Source organism: Pipistrellus kuhlii, unplaced genomic scaffold (assembly GCF_014108245.1).
Source record: "Pipistrellus kuhlii isolate mPipKuh1 unplaced genomic scaffold, mPipKuh1.p scaffold_m20_p_6, whole genome shotgun sequence".
In the NCBI taxonomy this organism is placed as follows: domain Eukaryota; kingdom Metazoa; phylum Chordata; class Mammalia; order Chiroptera; family Vespertilionidae; genus Pipistrellus; species Pipistrellus kuhlii.
The window spans coordinates 12,876,739-12,899,229 of NW_023425562.1; the positions used below are offsets into that span (position 1 = coordinate 12,876,739).

A 22,491-nucleotide genomic window follows, 5' to 3' on the forward strand; every position below is an offset into this window, starting at 1 on the left:
GCAATTGGGTTTTAATAAACATACTGAAACACACACTAATATATATATTTCAGAGAGGAAGGGAGAGAGAGAGATAGAAACATCAATGTTGAGAGAGAATGAGAACCATTGATTGGCTGCCTCTTGCACACCATTTACTAGGGATTGAGCCCACAATCTGGGCATGTGCCCTTGATTGACCAGAATCAAACCTGGGACCCTCTAGTTCACAGGACGATGCTCTATCCACTGAGCCAAACTAGTTAGGGCTAACTACAATATTTTTTAAAGATACTTTGAAAACATGAAAGGAAGTTAAAAATTTAGGCACAGTTTGTGTGTTTTGTGTTTTCTTTTCCTCCCTCTTACCCATTCCAGCCTACCAAACAGAATCATTGGATTGTCTCAAATTTCCTATTTGGTTTTGTTAGCATACACTTGACTTAAATGATAGAAGAAAGTCTGAACTCATATCATTCCCAAATCTAGCAGTTGTGATTGTTTATTCAGTGCCATGGAAGTCATCAGACCAAGATGACTCATTTTAAAGACTGATGTGGTCAAGATGATGAAATTCGTCATATGGCTAATCTGATTTTGGTAATCAGATAATCAAAATATGTGACCAACAGAATTAAATTATAATCATTTCTATTTTTAACATTGTTAGTCATTTGAGTTTTCACTATGATTATGCAATTCAAGCCATATCAGTTTTCAGGAAAGAAGTGAAATTATAGATAAAATAAGAACTAGAGTAATAGTAGTAAACACAGGGAAGAAGCTGACTTTAACAAGTTTTAAGAGAAAGGTGTCATTTTCATCATCACTGTTGTCAACATATTTATAACACATAAAATGAGCAAGACATTGCAAAACCCAGTCTGATACTAAAATAATTATGAAGCATAGAAGTTGCACTTTGGAGGCCTATAATATAGAGGTAATAGAATACCATGTACCACTAAATGGAGTTTTTGTGATGTCTCAGGTGAATGGTTGGTGTTAAAAGAATTTAGAAGATTGAAATAACGTTACATCTCATGGATGCCACTAGAACCCATATAGGATATTATTTTAACCTCACTGAATAATGAGTAATCCACTGAACCAAGTCAGCAGTGACTGGGACCTTTCATCTGTTGCCAGATTTGGTTTCCATCTGTATAAGACCTCTGCCTCTCCTTAAACAACAACGTAGGCCCAGTTCACAGAAGCTCAGATATGGAGCGTGTAGGAGGAATGCTCAGCTAAGTAATAACGCTTTCTACCAGCACTGCTGGCTGAGAAAAAGTTGCACCTCCAGCTCTTTCCCTAAAGCCAGACAATTTAGTTCCCCCCAGTATGACCCTGGCAGTTTATAAACTGCTGCCTCGGCACAGGAGATCAAAAGGAGTGAGTCACAAAAGTCCATTTTTGAGCCATTTAAGAGGAATGCTTGGGACTCCATCATCCCTCCATTTCACTCAGCCACAATCCCTGCTGATTTTCACAGCCAGAAGCATTGAAACCCTAGCCTGGGGAGCCTGGGGTGGGGCTGGGACCCCTTGTTCCTCCTGGGTAATTTCTGCAGCTGAGATAACTCTCTAGATTTTTAATAATCACATGTGTTGGTAGGACCAGCTCCTTCTATGCCTCCTATTAGTCTCTATGTGGCTTCTTCTGTATATCTTTTGTTGTAAAACTTGTGTTCAGCTAGATCCAGGTGGTTCTCAATAGTGATTGTTTTGTAGTTTAATTTTGATGTGGTCATAAGAGAATACCAGTGCCATATTTACATGCTCCACCATTTTGATTGGAAGCAAAAATTGGCTTTTTAGTTAATGGCTCATAAAGCCCCATAGTTAGTCAAAAGGTACAGTTACTATCAAGTTTTATATCTCATCCCCCAAAACACATTGATTCTATAAGACAAATGTCAATTCTAGGGATTAATTCCACCAGCAGGACTAAATGTTATTAGCACATTCAAACACACAATGCAGACATATTTACATTGAAAATGAATTACAGTATTGCTTGTAATGGGCAAAATGACATTTCTAAGATATACCCAAAATAATTAACCTTATCATTCCCCAATCCTTTTCTACAGAGCCTTTCTATGAAGATGCATGCTGCCAACATTTTTTTTTTTTTTTAGATATCTGTTAGACAACTGATAGAGGACAGTGGAATGGCAAGTCTTAGCCCATGGAGCTCAAGAACTACTTAATCAGTGAAGAGTGTACTGGCAGTGTTATGGACTGAGATTCTTTTAAAATAGCTAAGCCACAACCTAGACCTACTGCTGAGTGATAAGACTGCATGCATAGCCCAGAAGGAGAACAAAGCCTGCTTTTCTTTCTCTCAAATGTCTGTTTTTCAAAGTTATTAATCTTTTATATTGGCACTAAACTTTTAAAAAATTATTTGAGAGAGAGAAGAAGAGAGAGAGAGAGGAGAGAGAGAGAGAGAGAGAGAGAGAGAGAGAGAGAGAGAGAGAGAGAGAGACATTGATTTGTTGTTCTACTTACTTTTACATAATTGGTTTCTCCTTGTACGTGCTCTGACTGGGGATCAAAATTGCAGCCTTGGCATATCAGGATGATGCTCTAACCAACTGAGCTACCCAGACTTTAAATTATCTTCTTCTTTTATTGCATGTAATTTTTATGACCCATGAAATGGGTTGGGTATATATGATATCTTTATTCTATAGCTAAGGGAGCTTGGGTCAAGGGGATTAAAAAATATACTCCACATTTCACTTTTACAGTGAGGAAACAGAAAACACAACCCAAATCCCAAACTCCCAGAACCACTCTTTTCCTATTGCAAAACACAACTTGCTAAGTTGCCCCAACATTCATTGCTTAGATACTAATGCCAGCTTTCGACAGTTTTTATCTTCCAAATCAACAGCACATCAATACAAATTTTCTTACATTATAATCTTTTTTGATATAAGAAAATTCTATTTGCCTAAATATAGTTTCTTGAGAGTGATATGTCTTTGTACTCAAAACTTTGTAATATTTTCTTTCACTCACTAAAGATTCTCAGTCATCTAGACTTAAATATTAGTTTATTCAGAAATCTTTCCAATAGCAACTCCATGAAAGGCACTAGGTAGACATTAACATCTGTTTATTCATTGCTTCAAAGCCTAAATAAATAAATAAAAAACCACCAGAGTCTTAGCTTATAAGTCCTTCCTGCTATTAATGTGACATATTTATTCTTTGCCATAAAGGTTAAAAGAGCTGTAGATGTGAGATTTTCTGAAAAATTTTAAAAGGCATTTGGCATCTGCTGAGAAATTGTGACAACATTTAAAAAACAAACAAACTAACAAACAACAACGACAACAACAACAGAACCCTGTGTATCAGGTTTCTGGGAAACTCTTGAACCTCCCATCTGCACTGACACTGCCCCTGGAACCAGCTCTTCAGCTACACACTGGATGGCAGTGCTCTGCAGCGAATCCGGGAAAGTGCTCAGCCACGTCCTGACAGCCAGCATCCAGATTTATTAGGAAGCCAGGCTCCAATTGAATGTGCACATTATTCTTATTGAGAGTCATCAATGCTTTGTCAAACTCTACAAATGTCTTTTAAATGACCATTAAAGTAAAAAGACGGTGAAGTGTAAGAGCTAAGACGGAATGCAGTCCTAATAATGCTCGCCCCTAAATTTGAGTTCCCAAATCATCCAACCACAAGAAAGAGCACAATTAGCATGCAAAATACAAAGGAAAGATAGTAACCATGGGCTCTTCCTTTGAATTTTGGATCACTGCTGTTGGTTGTGATCTCTCTCTATGCTGGCAAGCTGAGGGCAGGGAATGAGAAGTTAGACATTTTAGAGTCTGTCACTCTTTCTAATTGTGTCACTGTAGAAACCCAAATCTTTTTGGAAAGAAGGGTGTTCAAGGATAAATAATGCAGTGATAGAAGATGTAATTGCCTAAGGTATATGTAAGTATATGTAAAAATTTAATTATAAATATATGTGAGCTCTCTCTCTCTCTCTCTCTCTCTCTCTCTCTCTCTCTCTCTCTCTCTCTCCTTTCTTCCTTGCTCCATCCCTCCTTCCCTTCCTCAGTGTGTGTGTGTGTGTGCATGCCTGTGTTTATTCAAACAAATACATTAATTGGCTCACTCAGATATTTATTTCTGGATATGATTGTTGGAAATACATCACATAAACATCCAAATTTCTATCCCACATGCTGTTCAAGACTGTAGATAATTAAATATTTGTAGTTGCATCACAGAAGCAACTACAGAATCAATAGCAGGCTTTCCAGTGAAAGTTTGTACCTATTCATAGTTTGGGCATTTGTTAGTTTCAGATGGTATTGTTGCTGATCCAATTTATGGAATGTTTCGCTCAAAATCATAAAGTGCTTCAACTTACCTATCATTATTAAGCAAACTATAGTCTCAGCTGGCACTCCCTCTGAGTAGGACAAAACTATGAAAGAAATCACACAAGTTAAAGTGATATGCTGATTTCCCAAAGATCAGGTTGACTGCGTCCAGAGAAAACCCAGTTCATTCAGTAAATACAGTCAGGTACTGTATAGAAATGTAATATACCATGATAAAACCATATTTAAACAAGACATGAATAGATTGTTTTATATTAGAAAGTTTATAAAGTTCACCACATTAACAGAAAACCTAAGAGGGAAATAAATGTTCATCTTAACTGATACAAAGAATTTCGAAAAAATTTAACAACTATTTATAAAATATATTTTGGAAAATTAGGAAGAGCAGGTACCTTGCATAATATGATAAAATATATCCATAATTTTAGGACAAAGATTACTACAAATATAGAAACATTAAAAATATTACCTTCAAAACTGTAAATGAGAAAAGAGTGTCCATCTCTTCCATTTCACATTTTATTAAAGGTGTTATTTTGTACATTAAAGCAGAAAAAAAGAAATTAGTCATGCAGTTTGTTAGATCGCCCCTCACACCTCTGCCTGCCTGATCACTCCTAACTGCCTCTGCCTGCTGGCTTGATCACTCCTAACTGCCCTCCCCTGCCAGCCTGATCAAGCCCCCAACCGCTCTCCCCTACTGGCCTGACCTCACCCTTAACTGCTTTCCCATGCTGGCCAGATTTCACCCCAACTGCCTCTGCCTGCCTGAGCACCTCTAACTGCCCTCCCTTGCTAACCTGATCACCTCCAACTGCCCTCCTCTGCTGGCCAATTTGGTTCCTATTGGTCAGTTTCCATGCCAATCAGCATCAGACCTCTGCCTCCTAGATAGTCATTAGCTCCTCACAGTTGACCCAGTTTTGGTTCTGATAGGCCAGCTTCTATGCCAGTCAGTATCTCTGGGCCTATCAACTGGGCATGATCAGAAAGATGGGGCTGATCAGCAGCCCCAGTGGAGGCCTTTAGAGAAATGGAGGCATGGCTGTTGGCCAGGCCAGGAGAGAAAGAGAGGCAATTTCTGATCAATGGCTGCCACAGAGGCTACAGATCAGACCCTGCCTCTCTCTCTGCAGGCCTCTTTCTGGGTCTGATCTACAGCCCCCTCTCCCCCCTAGACAGTCAGTGCTGGGTCAGAGTGCCATCAGTGATCCCAGTCAGTCCTGGGTCACCACAGCAACCCAGCACTGACTTCAGATCTGGTCTAGTCTTCAGTCATAAGCTCATATGACTCTGGCTCTTTATTATGTAGATTGGTAAAAATAATAAGAGTTTGCCAAGAAACCTGGTTTGTTTTTAATATATAAAAGCCAAGTGCCTGTTTAAACATCAGGAAGAAACACACAGAAAACATGATTAAAGAGAAGCTAAAACTTGTAAGAATATCAGAAGATATAAAGTTTTTAAGAATAAATCTAACATAGAAGGTACTAATCTTCTACTTGTAGAATTAGCAATTTTATTAAGAGATATGTTGAAAGAACTAATTAGTTGGAAATAAATAAATATATATATGAGAGCTACCCATTATCTCCCACATATGAGAGAGATCATATGGTATTTGTCTTTCTTTGACTTATTTCATTTAGCAAATGTCTTTGAGGTCCATATCACAAATGTCAAGATTTAATTTTCTTATGTCTGAACTAGATGCCTAGTTTATGAAATTTGTACACTGGGGGGGGGGGGGGGGAGGGGGGGGGAAGGGCAGGGCCACTCAGCCTGGCCTGCACTCTCTCGAAGTCCAGGAGCCCTCAGGAGATGTCTGACTGATGACTTGGGCCTGCTCCCCTAAGCTGCCAATTGGACTTCCTTAGTGCTGCTGAAGAGTCAGGAGAAGCTCCTGCCACCACAAATGTGCTCCCCAGCCATAATCCCTGCTTCTGACTGAATGGCGCTCTCCCTATGGGAGCACACTGTCCACCAGGGGGCAGCTCCTGCATTGAGCAACTGCTCCCTTGTGGTCAGTGTGCATCAATAGCAACCAGTCATTCCACCATTTGGTTGATTTGCATGTTAGACTTGTATTACATATCTCACATCTTTTTAAAATATATATATATTTTATTGATTTTTTACAGAGAGGAAGAGAGAGGGATAGAGAGCTAGAAACATCGATGAGAGAGAATCATCGACCAGCTGCCTCCTGCACACCCCCTTCTGGGGATGTGCCTGCAACCAATGTACATGCCCTTGACCAGAATTGAACCAGAGACCTTTCAGTCCGCAGACCAACGGTCTATCCACTGAGCCAAACCGGTTTCGGCCCACATCTTTTTTTATCATTCATCCAATGATGGACATTTAGGTTGTTTTCCATATCTTGGTATTCTAAATAACACTGAAATAAACATGGGGATGCATACATCTTTTGAAATTAGTATGCTTTTTTCCTTGGAATAAATACCCAAAAGTATAATTGCTAGATCATATGATAGTTCTATTTTTTATCTATTTTTAATTTTTTTGTGGACTCACCATACTGTTTTCCATAGTGACTGCACTAATTTACATATCTAACAACAGTGCATAAGAGTTCCTTCTTTTCCACATCCTCCTCAACACTTGTTATTTCTTATCTTTTTTATAATAGCCATTATGACAGGTATGAGATGACCACTCACTGTGGTTTTGATTTGCATTTCTCTGATGTTGAGCATCTTTTCATGTACCTTCTGTCCATATGTATGTCTTCTTTAGAATAATGTCTAATCAGTTCTGTCCAGTTTTTAATCAGATTGCTGTTTTGTTTTACAATTTAGTTTTACGAAATACAAGCATGGCAAGATATATCAAAGAGAGCTTGTGGAGAATAGCACAAGGCAGAAGTAATAGCCTAAAGGGAAGAAGATTTCATAAAAGATACCAATTTCAAACTCTCAGAGAAAATAAGTGTAAGGAAAGTGAGGAGTCATAGAATTTAAGAGAAGAGAGAAATGAAGATAATATAACCAATAATGTCAGATGCACCAGATTTCCAAGTAAATAAGGGATTGCCTAATTGAGCAATTAGGAAGCTGTTACAATTTTGATGGACATAGTTTCTCTAGAGCAGTGGGGATGAAATTAGACCACTGGGTTGAAAAGTAAGGAAGGAATACTAGCTGAGGAATTAGAAAGAGGACATATTCTTAAATTCTTCATCAAGTACAGCTACAAAGGAAAGTAGAGACTAGAAGGTGGTAGGAGAAATAGTCTGGTCTTTGGAAATAATTTTCAGGATTGGAGCAGTTTAAACTGTAAGAATACTAATTAAATGGGAGTGGGGTAACTGATGGAGTATTGTACTAGAAAATGTCTAACAGACTGATTTAAGAACAAAAAGTTTATGAATAGGAGAAGTTGCAGATAAATTTCTCATAGTGCAGGAAATGATGTGAGTGTGTGTGTGTGTGTGTGTGTGTGTGTGTGTGTGTGTGTGTGTATGTGTGCGCATGCGCGCGTAGATGATTGTGGAGCTGTGGGGAGAAATTATTAAAGTGAGAGGAAAGATTTGACTTTGGGCTTACTGATATTTTCAAGAAGCTAGTCTATACTTCTGACTGAAGTTCTCCTGATTTTAGAGCCTATGATTCTGCTTCTAACCTGCTGTTCCATAAAAACCATATGTTTATCTGGTTTCTGTCTACCTTCAATTTCCACTTGTTCTCCTCCTAGTAGAATACTGACTTTGGAATAGCATCTCAACAAGGAAGCTTTGCTGACCTGTGTCCTCCATAAATTCAACTAGCTCCTTAGCACCTTTCTCATAAAAATCTACTAGCTTACTTTGACTAATTGCCTATCCTTTATCTTTATTACAAATAGTATCTGGAGGAATTTAGGTAGTGTTCAGACTCTTTGCATCATATATTGATAGTCTAGAAAGTCAACTTTGTTTTTAGAAAGAATTAATATGTAGAAAATGTGGTCTTATGCAAAAAAAAATTAAAATAAAAAAAATTTAAGGGAATTCATGAGAGTAATAATGTTTTTAAGGGGACAAAAACACCAAAAATCATTTTATTTAAGAAAAACAAGTTGGTGTGTGCCTCCTTATGTGACAAAACCATATTTTCATGCTAGCCAATTATCAAACTAAATAAATCTTGATCCAGATTTAAAAAAAAACTACTATAAAGCACTGATTCTTTTTGATAATTTTCAATGAAAACAAAATACTCACTTGATAGCTAGACAACATTTTTTAAAACCTGCAAAAACTATTACTCATTATTATGTCAATTTCATTTTTTCTTGGTTTTAAGCATCCACATAAATCTGACTTCAATTTTTATACTAATTTACAAGCAGATCAACTTTCTCTCAGATGCTATGATATTTCTATTTCTATAACTTTGGTCATGCTTTTCTCACTTTCTGGATGCTTATCAATGCCTTCCCATTCTGAAAGGATAAGCTGAAGAATCCATAGCTTCATTGAGGGTTTCCTAAATTGTCTCAAAATCCAATTAACAAATTCTCCTAACTTAGCTACTACATAAGGAGATTATAAATCACATTTACTTATCAATCACTTTTTTTTTTTACAAATAATTTATTTCACTTTCTTACATATTAATTAGTAGATTACACTTATGGGAGATTCTAAAAATATGTTAGATAAAACCTCTTCTTTCACTTAATTTTATGTTCTTAAACATTTTACTGTTTTTCCTTTTATATATCTTGTTTTTCAAAATAAATTACTTCTTTAAAAAATCAGAATATTATGGTTCCAAGAACAATGCAGTGTCTTAAGTAGATGCTCAGGAGATATTCCCTGGTTGGCTGATTGATTGCTTCATTAAGTTCAATGTCAGAGTTTGATTGAAAGAACCACTTTTGTTCACAACTTTGGTGACAATGAGCAGCAAGTTAACATAAATATTTGTATTGGCTTTCAGGGCAAGAGAGGTTTTGTTTACCTGAAATCTAAATGCTCTCAGTGTTCACACCCATGTTCACTTTACTAAGTGTTCTAAAATGAAATTAAATCAATTAGGAGTGAAATTTTATGGGAGTAACTCTTCTGAATTATAGAATACTTCTAGAAGTGTTTACTTAACATTTTAACCATCTTAACTTTAATAGTCTCATGAACATATTCTTAACAGCAAGTTGTTCATTTTAATTTTATAAGTATAATTTTTAAAAGTTTTTCACAATTAGAATTTAAAAAGCTTCATGTTGAAGTAAGATTGACTCAAGAGTCAGAATAAAAGAGGAAAGAATCACAAAGTGAACAAAGCAGGAAGTAAAGCCAGCAAAATCCAATTTCCTCCAGTAAATTACTGTGTGCAGTTAGCACCAAACAGGTCATTTGAACAGACTAGATGAGTCATTTATCCATTGTTCAGAGTTAGCAAAACTCATTGCTCTGTAGAAACATCATGGTTATTGACACAATTCAATGTGTGTGTCATTTATGAAGAACTTACTAATTTAAGGGATCTAGTTTATGGACTTCTTTCCAAATCAGCAATGAGAAGATACCTTAGTTCAGAGGATGTGGAACTGAAGTAGTCACCCTAAAATGCTTATAAATGGCCTCAATCAGTCAGCCTAGGAATTGTGGGAAAGATATAGTGCCACATACAGATTACAAGAGGTTTTTTTTTCCCCCTTGCATTTCTATACTGTACAATAAATTATATATTCCATGTCATTTTATTTGTATGGATATTTTGTCTCTCCAACTTTATTAGAAATTTCTTATGAATACAGGTTATATATATAATACTTCAATTTTTATATCCAAGAATGCTGAGATCAGAGTAGGGACTCTGTAAATGCATGTTTATTGACAGATGCAGATACATAAATTGCTTGACTAAAATTTATTTTTCAACTGGTTTTCTGAGAATCAAGTCATCACACTTGACCAGTGTGCCACTGCTGCAAAAGTTATATAATAACTATTTTTGGCTTTGTGAGTCAGAAAGTCTCTGTGGAAATTTCTAAACTTTGCCATTGTAGTGTGAAAGCAGTCACAAACAATGGGGACTAATAGGTGTGGCTGTGTTCCAATAAAACTTTATTTATAAAAATAGACCACCCATGCACTGTTGATTACCAACCCCTGCCCAATGCTACCTTTGAAATCTACTTAGCTATTGTTATAAGGACACATGTAATACCTTAATCAATAAAGAAAATTATAAAAAAAGATAGTTATAAGAATATGGTATTATATAACCAAAATATTTTTTTAAGATGGACCTCATCATTGACTGTCTCACACAAAATCAGAGTAGGTCACGACTGAGTGAAGTCTATGGTGGTGGGGAGTTGAGAGGCTCAGCCTAGCCTGCACCCTCTCCAATCTGGGACCCCTATAGGGATGTCTAACTGCCCGTTTAGGCCCATTCCCAGAAGGATCAGGCCTAAATGGTCAGTCCGACACCCCTCTCACAATCCCAATTGCTTGCCTGCCTGCCTTCCTGATTGCTCCTAACTTCTTGTGCCTCCCAGACTGATCACCCCCTAACCGCTCCCTTGCCAGCCTGATTGATGCCTAACTGCTCCCTGCCAGTCTGATTGTTCCTAACCGCCCTCTGCCAGTCTGATTGTTCCTAACTGCTCTCCCCTGCAGTCCTGGTCCCTCTCAACTGCCATCTTGTGGTGGCCATCTTGTGTCTACATGAGGGCAGCTATCTTTGACCACATGGGGATAACCATCTTGTGTGTTGGAGTGATGGTCAATGTGCATATTACTCTTTTATTAGACAAGATTCTTCTTCCTCTGGTATCAGGCTGTGCCAAAACAAAAATGTATAAGAGTATCCCACTAGCAGGTATATTAGTGGAATAGAGTAGATGTGAGTGCAAAACAAGGGCATTATTTGATTGGCTATAGCTTTAGTTGTTTCTTTATTCAGGAGATTGGTTATTTGTAATTAGTTGTTCTTAAGTTTCAATTCATTAACCTTGAAGCATTCACAGGAACTGAGTCTGGCCTAGGTTTTGGTTTGCTTATGAAGGCTGTCAAGATATTAGAGCCACCTTAGTCTAATGGTCTCCTTGTTTAGTTAGTTCTACAGAACGCACACTTTTTTATTGCTAGGTAAGCTTTAGGCTATAGAGGTTTGTGAGGACCTTGGATATGTAATGTAAAAACTTTAAGAAACTATCCTTTTTCATTTAGTTTTAATATTTGAAAGAAAGCTAGTCATAAGAAGCCAACTTTTTAAATTTCCCGATTGAGTTACTGCCCTGACAGCCTCGCAAAGATTTTAAAGGTGAATCTGTCTCTCATGACAACTCAATCCCTGAACTTGGGTGATGAGCAGACACACATGAACAGAACTAAAACCTTGCACTGTAGATGTAAAATAAATAAATAATAAATAAATAAATAAATAAATATCTGTCAACAGATCTAGTTGGATTTCCTGCATATCATCCCAAAAGATCTCATCATTGGTCATAAAGTAGGAAATAAATAATTATTGTATAGGGCAAGATAGTTTAGTATAATGGTTAAGCATTAAATTTGGAGCCAAAAGACCTCAGTTCTAAACCCAACCCTTTTTTTGGACATTAACTTACTTTTTTGAACATTAGACATCCCTGTCTTCTCCAGTTTCTTTAACTATAAAGTTGGGGTGGTAAAAGTACCCATCTCTAAAATCTGCTATGAGAATATTACCTACTAGCATAGAGAAAGTACTGTAGGTTTAGTTCTGTTCATTTTGTCACTGGCCACTTTTGAAGTACTTCCCTCTGTTGGAGGAGAGGAATGGAGAGTGTGATCAATATGAGATAAGATAACATATATCCCTCTGGTGTGCTGGCTGGTTGTGTTCCCCTCCCAGGGAATATAATGCCATAAAAACAATCATTGTATCAATACAATCCTGCTGGGTCCATGGCTCCTTAAGGAGGAGAGCATATGGTGGAATTTCTGGCACTACAGGAGGTCAATGAAGAGGACAGTTAGTTTTGTTGAAGGGAAAAATCTTTTAAAGTTTCCCATTTCATCTACTTATTAAATCTACTGTTCTCTTTAAATATAAAATAAAATTATTTACATGTCTCTTTCCATTTTCATTATAAAATTCTGTTCTATAGCTTTTAATTTTTTAAAAATGTCATGCAAGGTCAGATAATGACAGAGTTATAACTCCAAAAATGTAAAGCAGTGCTGACAATAGGTAAATTGAAATTCTAAGTCTATGATCCCATTATCAGGGAAACTTTGTTTGCTCTAAAACCCAGCAGAGTCATTAGAATCAGCAGGAAAAGATACATTTTTTTAGGGAATATTCTGACTTCAATAATTACTAAGAAGCTAAGAAGAAAAATAGTCATATATCAATAGACTGCTATGTAAAAACAAACCAAAAATAAAACCAATACAGTATTGAAAAACAACAGCCAAAAGATATTTTTTTCACTACCTACTCTATCCTACAGGATCTATGCTACTTTCTATAAAAGCCCTATGAGATTTTACTAATTCAGTTTTGCATCGGAGGAAACCAAAGTCCAGAGAAACCAAAAAAAAAAAAAAAAAAAAAAAAGTGCCCAAATTCTGCAAGTGGCAGCTTTATACTCCAAAAGTCAAAATGAATGTCTCTGGCTCTGTGATGAGCCTCTGAAAGCCCATCCTTTGTTCAAACATTAGTGCTCACAACACAAAATCTTGGCAGGAATGGTGATTCACAGTCTATCCTAAAATGCATTTCTGCTTCATCTTTTATTATCTCCCCAAACCAGCTCTCTATTAAGGTCAGAACACTCTTAGTGACCTAGTTAAGTGATTTGCTTTGCCCTGTACTCAGTCCCTTCAGTGTCACCCACCCATGACATCTTCCTCTCCTCCATTGTGCTGCTTTAAACCTTGATATTGCTCAGAACACTGTCAACAGAGTCAGCTGTGTGCATCTTCCTCCAAACTCCCAGTGTGGTGAATCCTACACTGAACTCCACGTGTCATTGCTTGCCCCATAGCCCTTTTGCTTCAGTGAAGTATAGAAATGGCTTCCCTTAATAGGCCAGAGTTTATGCCTCTTCTTGGATCTTTATCTAAAGTAAGCCCTCAATATATGCTGAGTAATTGATTATGTATTAGCCAGTTCTTGGCCATGTCTGTGACAAAAAAACGAACAAAATCTAAACCTTGATTTTGGTCTGCCTTTGATAAAGAATTTAATAAGAATAGGTTTTGGGGAGTAAAAGTGATTAAGAGGATTTTATAGAAAAAGGTCCATCTGTAGAAGAGAGCATTTTTTTTTCCTTTTCCTCTATAAAACAAGAGGGATGTCTAGGGAACAATAGGGATGAAGCAAACCTTTATAAATGCAAAGTACTACATGAATGGATGTGACCTAGCTATGGTGCTGGTGCAAGTTAGTGTTCAGATGAGGCAAAGGAGTTGAATCAATACTGCATACCAACAAGGAAAATTGACAGGTCTTTGCCAGAAGTCTTTCACAATTTCCATGACCAGAATAAAAAAAAGCATACAACTATGCCTAAGGTAATTAATAATAATAAAGGCAGGCCCAATAATTTAAAAAATTACATATGCTTCAGCTATACATATGATTCTGAGTATCACTGAAACTTGGGCTTGCACCTAATCATTCTGTGACTCAATCTCATTACTCACCAAAAGAGAGAGAGAGAGAGATTCAATTAAATTATTATAAGTATTTGTTTCAGTCATTTTAAATTCTTTATGTTTTTATAAAGGCTTAATTCCAAATAAAGATCTAACGTAGGGAAACTTTCTAACTGGTAATCGCTCCTAAATTTTTTAGAATCTCCTTCTCCCAATAACTTCCCATCTTCCTAAGGTAGAAATAGTCAGTCTGCCCTTTGGTTTACTGCTAACCGATCCTTACTTGTATTTCACAATTTGCAACAACTTAGGCAAGGTTGTAAATTGCAAATACAACAATCAATACAGTGGCATGTGATCAAGTTCTGAACTTTGAATTGTCCTGATGAAGTGATCTTTGAGAAACTGGGGAAGAGAATGGGGAGTGTGAAAGTCACCATCAGGATGGGGTTTTAGGCGGTCGATTTGAGTTAAACTCTGAAAGATGTGTATGTCCTAGAAATGGGTGGTGAAACTGACAATTAAAGTTGGAAATCAGGACAAGCCAAGTTTATGTCAAAGACTGTACATGTGATCTTTCCCTAGTCTTCCTCCTCTGATTGTAAGATTGAGCTATAGAGAAAGGGAAAGCTATGCCCTAACCAACATATAATGGCACAAGGAATTTTGAAAACAAAGAGAAAGAAATATTTTTAAATATATATCTTTTTATTGACTTCATAGAGGAAGGGAGAGGGAGAGAGAGAGAGAAAGAGAGAGAGAGAGAGAGAGAGAGAGAGAGAGAGAGAGAGAGACAGAGAGACAGAGACAGAGAGAGAGAGACAGAGAGACAGAGAGAGACAGAGAGATAGAAACATCCATGACGAGAGAGAATCATTGATCAGCTGCTTCTGGCAAGTCCCACACTGGAAATTGAGCCCACAACACAGGCATGTGCCCTGACTAGGAATCAAACCTTGATCTTCAGGTTCATAGGTCAATGCTGAACCACTGAATCATGCTGGATGGACAAGAAATCATAACATATAGGAGAGAGTGCCTGTCAAACTACACAATTTCCCAAGTAACACTGCTTTTCAATTTGTGCTTTATCACCTCCCTTGTGTCTCACCACAGTGCCAGATCCTGGATGCTCTAGTCTTGAAACACTTCATAGCAACACTTTATTGCTCCCTAGGGAGGCAGCTGAATTCTAGCACATCTGTGCATTTTATAGAAACTGAAGCATAGGCAAATTACTTTTTGTGTGTGTAGGTTTTTGGGGTGTGATGGGAGAAGCAATGATGTCTAACCTTTTTACCCTTACAAGGCTCTGAATACAATTCACTTCATTGTCCATATGTCTGGTTTATACGGTGGACATAGCAATCAAAACACTTTCAGATAGGCAGGGAATAATTAAAGGGACTTGGAGGAGCTGGACCCCTCACCTTCAACCACTCTTCAGTTTTTATTTCCCCTTGACAGATATTTAGACTAATCTCTCTCTCTCCCTTTCTCTCTCTCTCTCTCTCTCTCTCTCTCTCTCTCTCTCTCTCTCTCTCAGAGACTTAAATAATCTTAAATTAACAGAAAAATTAGTCAGAAAGTACAGTTCCAGATGTCCCCATCCACCCTCCACAGTTATTAACATTTTGCATCAGCTGGCAAATCCGTGACAATAAAATCTATGACAATAGATGAACAAACAGCAATATCTTATTAAGTAAAGTTTAGTTGAAATTAGGTCCTATTTTTTATATAGTTTTAGGGGTTTTGAAATATGTACAGTAGCATGTGTCTACTATCAGTTTCATACAGAATAGTTTCACTGCCTAAAAATCCCTGTGCTTCACTTATCCATTCCTCAGCTTTCCCACATTCCTCTTTAAAATGTGAAAATTTGCAGGACTATAAAGTAGAAAGGAGCTTTAATCAGCCGTATTGACCCTTCATAGTTAGATCTTTATAGAAGAGGATGGAAGTAGATCATTATTGGATTACCAGTTGCTGTGGCAACTTGACCAACACTCTTTTCTTTTGTCCCACTGTAACACTGTTGTTGTTGTTGTTGTTGTTTTTAAGAAAGGACTGAAAGTAATTGCCAAGTATGCACAACACAAATGGAGATCAAGCACCGATCTTCAAATTATTTTTTAAAGCAGCACATAGATAGGCAATAGGCATATGAAAAAATGTTCAAGGCCATTAATCATTAGAGTGATGCAAATTAAAAGCACAATGAGATACTACCTTATACCTGCTAGAATGGTTATCATCAATAAATCATTAAACAAGTGCTGGGGAAGATGTAGAGAAAAGGGGACCCTCAGGCACTGTTGGTGGAAATATATACTGGTGCAGCCACTCTGGAAAACAGAATGGAGTTTCCTCAAAAAAATTAAATATGGAACTGCCTTTAGACCCAGTGCTCCCACTTCTGGGAATAAATCCAAAGAAATATGAAACACTAATTTGAAAGTATATATATATAATATATATATATATTATAGTACCTATATTTTAACTAGAAATTGTCAAAAAAAAAAAGAAATGTATTGGTCAAAATTCTCATTCAACCAATCACCAACAGGATAATATTTCTGATCAATAATTCATAACAAGGAGTCACAGTAGTGAGTGGCTGAACCTCTGTCAGGTGTTAGAAAAGAACACAAGGCAGAACTGAAGAGAGTACGTGTGTGTGTGTGTGTGTGTGTGTGTGTGTGTGTGTGTGTGTCTGTCTGTCTAAATGGTGTGTTAACAACAACAGAGGAATAGAAGGTCATTGGGGAATCGCACTCATATGATGGGTGAAGGTCCCAGAGACAGAAGTAGGACAAAAACATTTTGCTAAAAGCCTAAAAAGACACAATGTCTGAGAGTGAGCAGCAGTATCAGAAATCCCAGTTGAATCAGTTTTCTTATTCAACTTTATGACTTAAAGATTTTTTAAAACTTATTTAAGAAAAGTTCTGTTTTTGCACAGCTGGTATGGCTCAGTGGTTGGTCATAATTAGATTTCCAGTCAGGGCATATGCCTGGATTGTGGCTCAATCCCTAGTGTGGGGCATGCAAGAGGCAGCTGATTAATGATTCTCATCATTGATGTTTCTATCTCTCTCCCTATCCCCTCCTTGAAATCAATAAAAGTATATTTTATATAAAAAAATTTTGTTTTAAATTATAAAACTCTATTAAGTTTTATTATTATTACTGTTTAATTAATATCAGGGTTTTTTTAATCAAGAAATAATCTCTTTTTGCTTTGTTTTTGCTACCTTGCATGGTTAATTTATAGCAAAAACACCACACAAGTCAGTGATATTATGATTAATATTGTTAACAGTTAAATCACTTGAACATTGGTCTGTACTGCTCACCATCCCCAGACCCTGCATTCAAAAACATAAATTAATGAGCCACAGCAAACCTTGTAGCACTATATTCTCAATGTGCCTATAAGACAAACATGGGAATAAAATGTCAAAACACAAGAAAATATTTAGCAGGAAATTTAATTCTGTTTGAAGGATTCAAAATTGGCTTCTGATATTGCCATGTTAAAACCCAAACTTTTGTATGTTATACTAAGCAATATAAGCTAGTCAGAGAGAGATGAGTTTCATATGATTGCACTCATATGTGGAATCTAATGAACAAAATAAATTGATGAACAAAATAGAGCCAGAGACATAGAAGCATAGAACAGACTGATGAATCTCAGAGGAAAGGCAGGGGTAGATGGGTGGATGGATGGATGGATGGATGGAAAGAGATCAAAGAACTTGTATGCATATATGAATAACCCACATACAGACAATAGTGAGGTGAAGTCAGGTGGCTGGGGGGGTGGGGAGAGGCAGGCTAGAAGGAGTCAAAGAGGGGGAAAGAAGGACATCTACACTAATAAAAGAGAAATATGCAAATTGACCATAACTCCATGATGCCCACCAATCAGGAGTGTGTATGCAAATTAACCCAACAAAGATGGCTGGTTAATTTGCATTCATAGGCACAGAGTGGCCAGGCAGGGTAGGATGCCTGCTATGAGGGAGAGTACCTGGGGCGGAGGGAGCTACAGGAACTGTGCTCTGGCCAGAGTGAATACTGAAGACTCCAGCCGGAGCAAAGGCAGAAGGAGACAGCTAGAGCAAAGGCCTTGGTTCCTAGTGCTGGAGGAAAACCGATGATGGCAGCCATGGGAAAGAAGGCCTATTCTTGCATGAGTCTTCATGCAACAGGCCTCTAGTATGTAATACTTTCAAAATTAAAGATTAAAAGAAAACAACAGCAACCATTCTGCAGAGCTGAGCACTTGAGGACCATGGAACCTGAGAACGAGGGACCAGCAAAGCTCTTTCTCTAGTGGTAAAAATAACAGGCAAGCATATTGGGATTCTACTAGCTCTCAGGAACTAGTCCTCTGCTCTCTACTGAAACATTTTCACTATTGTTTTGTACTAAGGACCTTCAATTTCTGCACACCAATGTTCATAAATAGCTGATAATATCTTAAAGCTGTTCAAATTGTCATTATTAATTGAGCCATCAAAGTTTAGCCTCAAAGAAGAAAAGGAGGGAGCGGGGGAGGTCCTGTTATTTTCATTGTAGACGTTATTGTCAGGTTGGAGAGCAAACATTTGAGCAGTATGTGGAAGAAATGGGGAGTGGCTTGACCAGTCACAAAGTTATTCACTACCATTCAGAGAAGTAAATCTGACTGCAAGTTCTACCTATCTATATGATAGCTGTTCTCTTGCAAATGGTGGATTACTTTTATAGAACCTAAACATTTAAGAAGTGGGTGGAATGTGTCTTACTCCAGTGAAAGTATGTTCTGGAAGGAATTATATAGTCAACATATAGGGAGACAGGCTGCCCTAGCAGAGAGAATTTGGGAAGAAAAAGTGAAGCTTTTTTTTTTTTTTTTTTTTTTTTTTTTTTTTTTTTTTTTTTTTTTCATTATGCTACTGTGTTGCCCCAGTTTTGCTGTTGATGCCAACAGTTTCCAGAGGTGCTAGTCTTTCTCTAGCTTCCAGGTCCATTTTTCTGATGGTGTAGCACAGAGGAGGCCCTGTCTTAGCAACATAGACATACATACTAAGCCATTCCCACACACATAATAAATGATAATCTGATACCAGTTCCCTTTTTTCCATTTCAACTCTAGGCTACGAGGTTGTCAGTTGGGTTTCTTTGATTTTCTGCAAAGACAGCAGCACATGGTAAGCTGGGAAACTGCTCCGCCGGGCTTCAAGCATAGGCCTGAATTTGTTTACCACAAACAACATTTTCTCAGCTTCTTTTACTATTACCATAGCAACAAGATTGAGGTTACTTCTATCAATGAAGCACCACATAAGGCAAAGGCGGACAGTTAATAAAGAAGAGCAATGATAATTACATAGCAGCCACTTGCCTGCTCAAATACAGAGTCCCTTTGCCAAACTGTAGCCCCATTTTCTATGTAAAAATGGAAATTATTACTTAATAGGCATTGAAAGCTCATTTCTGAATTTTTCTAGGAGGTGAAAAAATAAACAGCTGGAAATTCTCCACAGATCTTAACTCAGCTTCATGGCATAAACCTATTAGTAGGTTTATCTGCCTCAGTGACATAAAACTTTCTAGTTAATAAGAATAAACACATGAAATGAAGTAAAAATTGATTTTTTTAAAAAAAATCTAAAACATGAAATAGGGTCCCAAAGGGAAAAAAAAATAGTAGAATTACTGAGAAATGTGAGCTTAAGAAGACACAATTCCTTGTTCTTTTCATTGAGACAAGTGAATTTAAATGAACTGAATCCACAGTTGATGTATTTTTTCTACTATTAATCAACCACCTCATGCTCCATCTATTTCTTAGTTCCATGCTTTAATTGCAATTGAGTAGAACCATGTTAGAGAAACACTATGAAGAACACATGGATGTAAAACAGTGATTCATTCATTAAACTCTAAGTGGCTGTTGAGAATGCATCCAGTGAGTCAGGCATTGTATTAATCCCAGAAAACATCAAAATGAATAGAGATCCCATTCTCAAAAACCTTGGTAATTTTCACTAGATATGTAAATGTAAGTAATTCAGGCAGGGATATGGTTAAAACAAAGTTTTGGGAGTGATCTTAATGGAATCCAGAGAGGAGAATGATGCATTTTACTAGGAGGTTTTGACATAACTTGAAGTTATATTCAGCTTGGCCTTTAAAGATCAGAATAATATCTAGAGGTAGAAAATGTGATCTCAAAGGTAAAATGGATAAAATATACTCACAGATCACAGGCCAAACTTCCACTTCTTCATCTTCCTTCTCACCATAAATATCATCGCTAACTCCTTGACCTTTCCACTTGGACTCAAGTATTGGTCCAGGTACAGCAAGATGTAATAGCAATTGCCCAGTCTCTGGCTTTGTCCATGTATTAGGTTCCTAGAACTGCTGTAAAAATTCACCACAAACTAAGTGGCTTAAAAAAACCCCACAAAAAACAGAAATGCATAATCCAACAGATCTAGAATCTAAAAGTCCAAAATCCAGATGTCCACGGAGACACGCTTCTTCCGAAGGTATAGGACTCTCTTTCACGGCCCGCGTTGAAAGAGTTCCAATTCAGGGTTCAGCTTCTGGAGAAGGGCCGCACACAAATGAAAAGAGACTTGAAGAAATTCAATTTGGCGATTTGGGGGGCCAGGCGGTAGTCCAACTCTAGTGGGAGAACTACTCCTGCTCTGGCCCTGCCATCCCCTTTTATTGAGGCTTTGGGGAAAACATCTTAAGCAACATAAACAGAAATTTACATGTAGCCCCTGGGCAGGAAATAACAGAAACTTACACAGGACAAATAAGGTAGATTCTGCTTCAGCTAACATAATCTCAACTAAAGGTTAGAGCAATTAAGGTTGTTGACCAGCCTTCCTGGCTTCCTGTCAACATCTCTTTTTCAGTGAAACTGATTTGGTTTCCAGCAGGAAGGTTCTGGGGAGGAATGTTTCCTTGCCTCTTCTAGCTTTTGGTGGTTGCCCGTAGTTCTTGGCATTCCTTAGTTTATAGGCACATTCCTCAAATATAACCTCCCTTATCACAGTCTTATTCACCAGTAGACACCACGGAATTCAGTAAGCAGAACTGTTAGTGAAGGAATCTCGGGCATTTAGGAAAAGCTCCAGTGAGCCAGTGATTTTCCTTGAGGCAGAAAAATGAGGGATAGCGTTTTCTCTAAAGGAATAACTGCCACTTTTCTATGTCAAGCTGAAATGTCATTCTTCATGTAAAGCTGAAATGTCACTAAGATCAGGCCAACTGCTTTCTTATTTGTTTCATTTCCATCTGACAAGGTAGGTCAATTGGGCCCTTTTCATCTAGTTACTTGTATTTGAATTGATCCTCCCTCAAAGGACTGATCTGGCAAGACAGTCACAACCTCCCATGGGTCGTGCATTTAGTTTTGACAAGAGTGTAGGGGCATGGCAACAGTCACTTTTCAAAAAGGTTGTACCTAGGAGCCTTCTCAGGGAAGGGTCAAAGCCAAAATCCCACGGAGTTGTCTCTAAATACAGACTGACTCCCTTTTTCAGAGGATCTAATAATCAAAATCATCTTTCACAGGGACTTGTTGCTCAAGAATTAGGGTTGTTGGGTACCAGAGATACAAACCCTTCTGTATATGTGGTTTTTCCTGAAGAGGTTAAACCTCATCTGGCATTGATGAAAGGGGGAGTACAAGCATATAACATGTCAAGTGACCCACTTTTAATGGCGACACAGAAGCTGCCAGTCCTCATAGCCTGCCTGCCAGTTTCAGCAAAGCTGCAGAGATGAAAGTTGCCCAGGCCAGAATGCCACACAGTCCCACAGTTCATATGTACTCAGAGATCAGCAGTTTTTAAAGTATAAGTGCTTCTTAGATTAGTATCTGTCTTTAATCATTTTTTTAAGGCACAAAAATATTTGTTTTACGTACTTTATCTATCTGCATAGCTCCTTTCCGGGGGAGATTTGCCAAAATACTTATTTAGCCAGAAGTTAAAATGGTTTAATTTTACAGTAAAAATCATTCTTCGCACATCATACTTCATTGAGGCTAGTAAGGTAATTATCTATGCCCCTAAATGTAGAAACCAGGGCATCTTCAGAGACCTGTAAGCTGCTATGCACTCACTCCTCTATACTCAGATGTCTGAGAAATCCTGGTCAGCTATTTCCCATGCAGGTGCTCATACTGTACAGAATAAAGACAAACCAGGCCAGGGTCCTAACTAGGTGAACAATTTATTTTTAGAGCTGGCTAGAGAGGCTCTGCCCTCCACTTCTTCCCCATGGTGCCTCTTTCCTGCTTCAGTCTTATGTGAACGGTCTCCCTTGCCATTACTTTTATCTTGAAAGTGGCTTTTAGCTATGCAAAAGCCATGCTTCCCAGTGTCTCTGAGAGAAGTATGGCATTCACACCATGAGGCCTGGGACACATGACAATAATGGAAGAGACTCAGAGGTTGAAAGCAATTCCAAGTCTAAGATAAAGAGCATCTGGGTACTTTTT

General features: G+C 37.7%; 1 protein-coding gene across 1 annotated transcript in view; it reads right to left on the bottom strand.

Annotated features, from left to right (window-relative positions):
• The window catches only part of SYT4 (synaptotagmin 4), a 234,883-nt gene extending 214,343 nt beyond the window's left edge, over positions 1–20,540 (bottom strand). The window contains exon 1 of the mRNA XM_045574428.1: positions 20,228–20,540. The gene's annotated coding sequence lies outside the window, so the exon portion shown is untranslated. The remainder of the gene's footprint in view (positions 1–20,227) is intronic.
• Between the last annotated feature and the right edge of the window lie 1,951 nt (positions 20,541–22,491).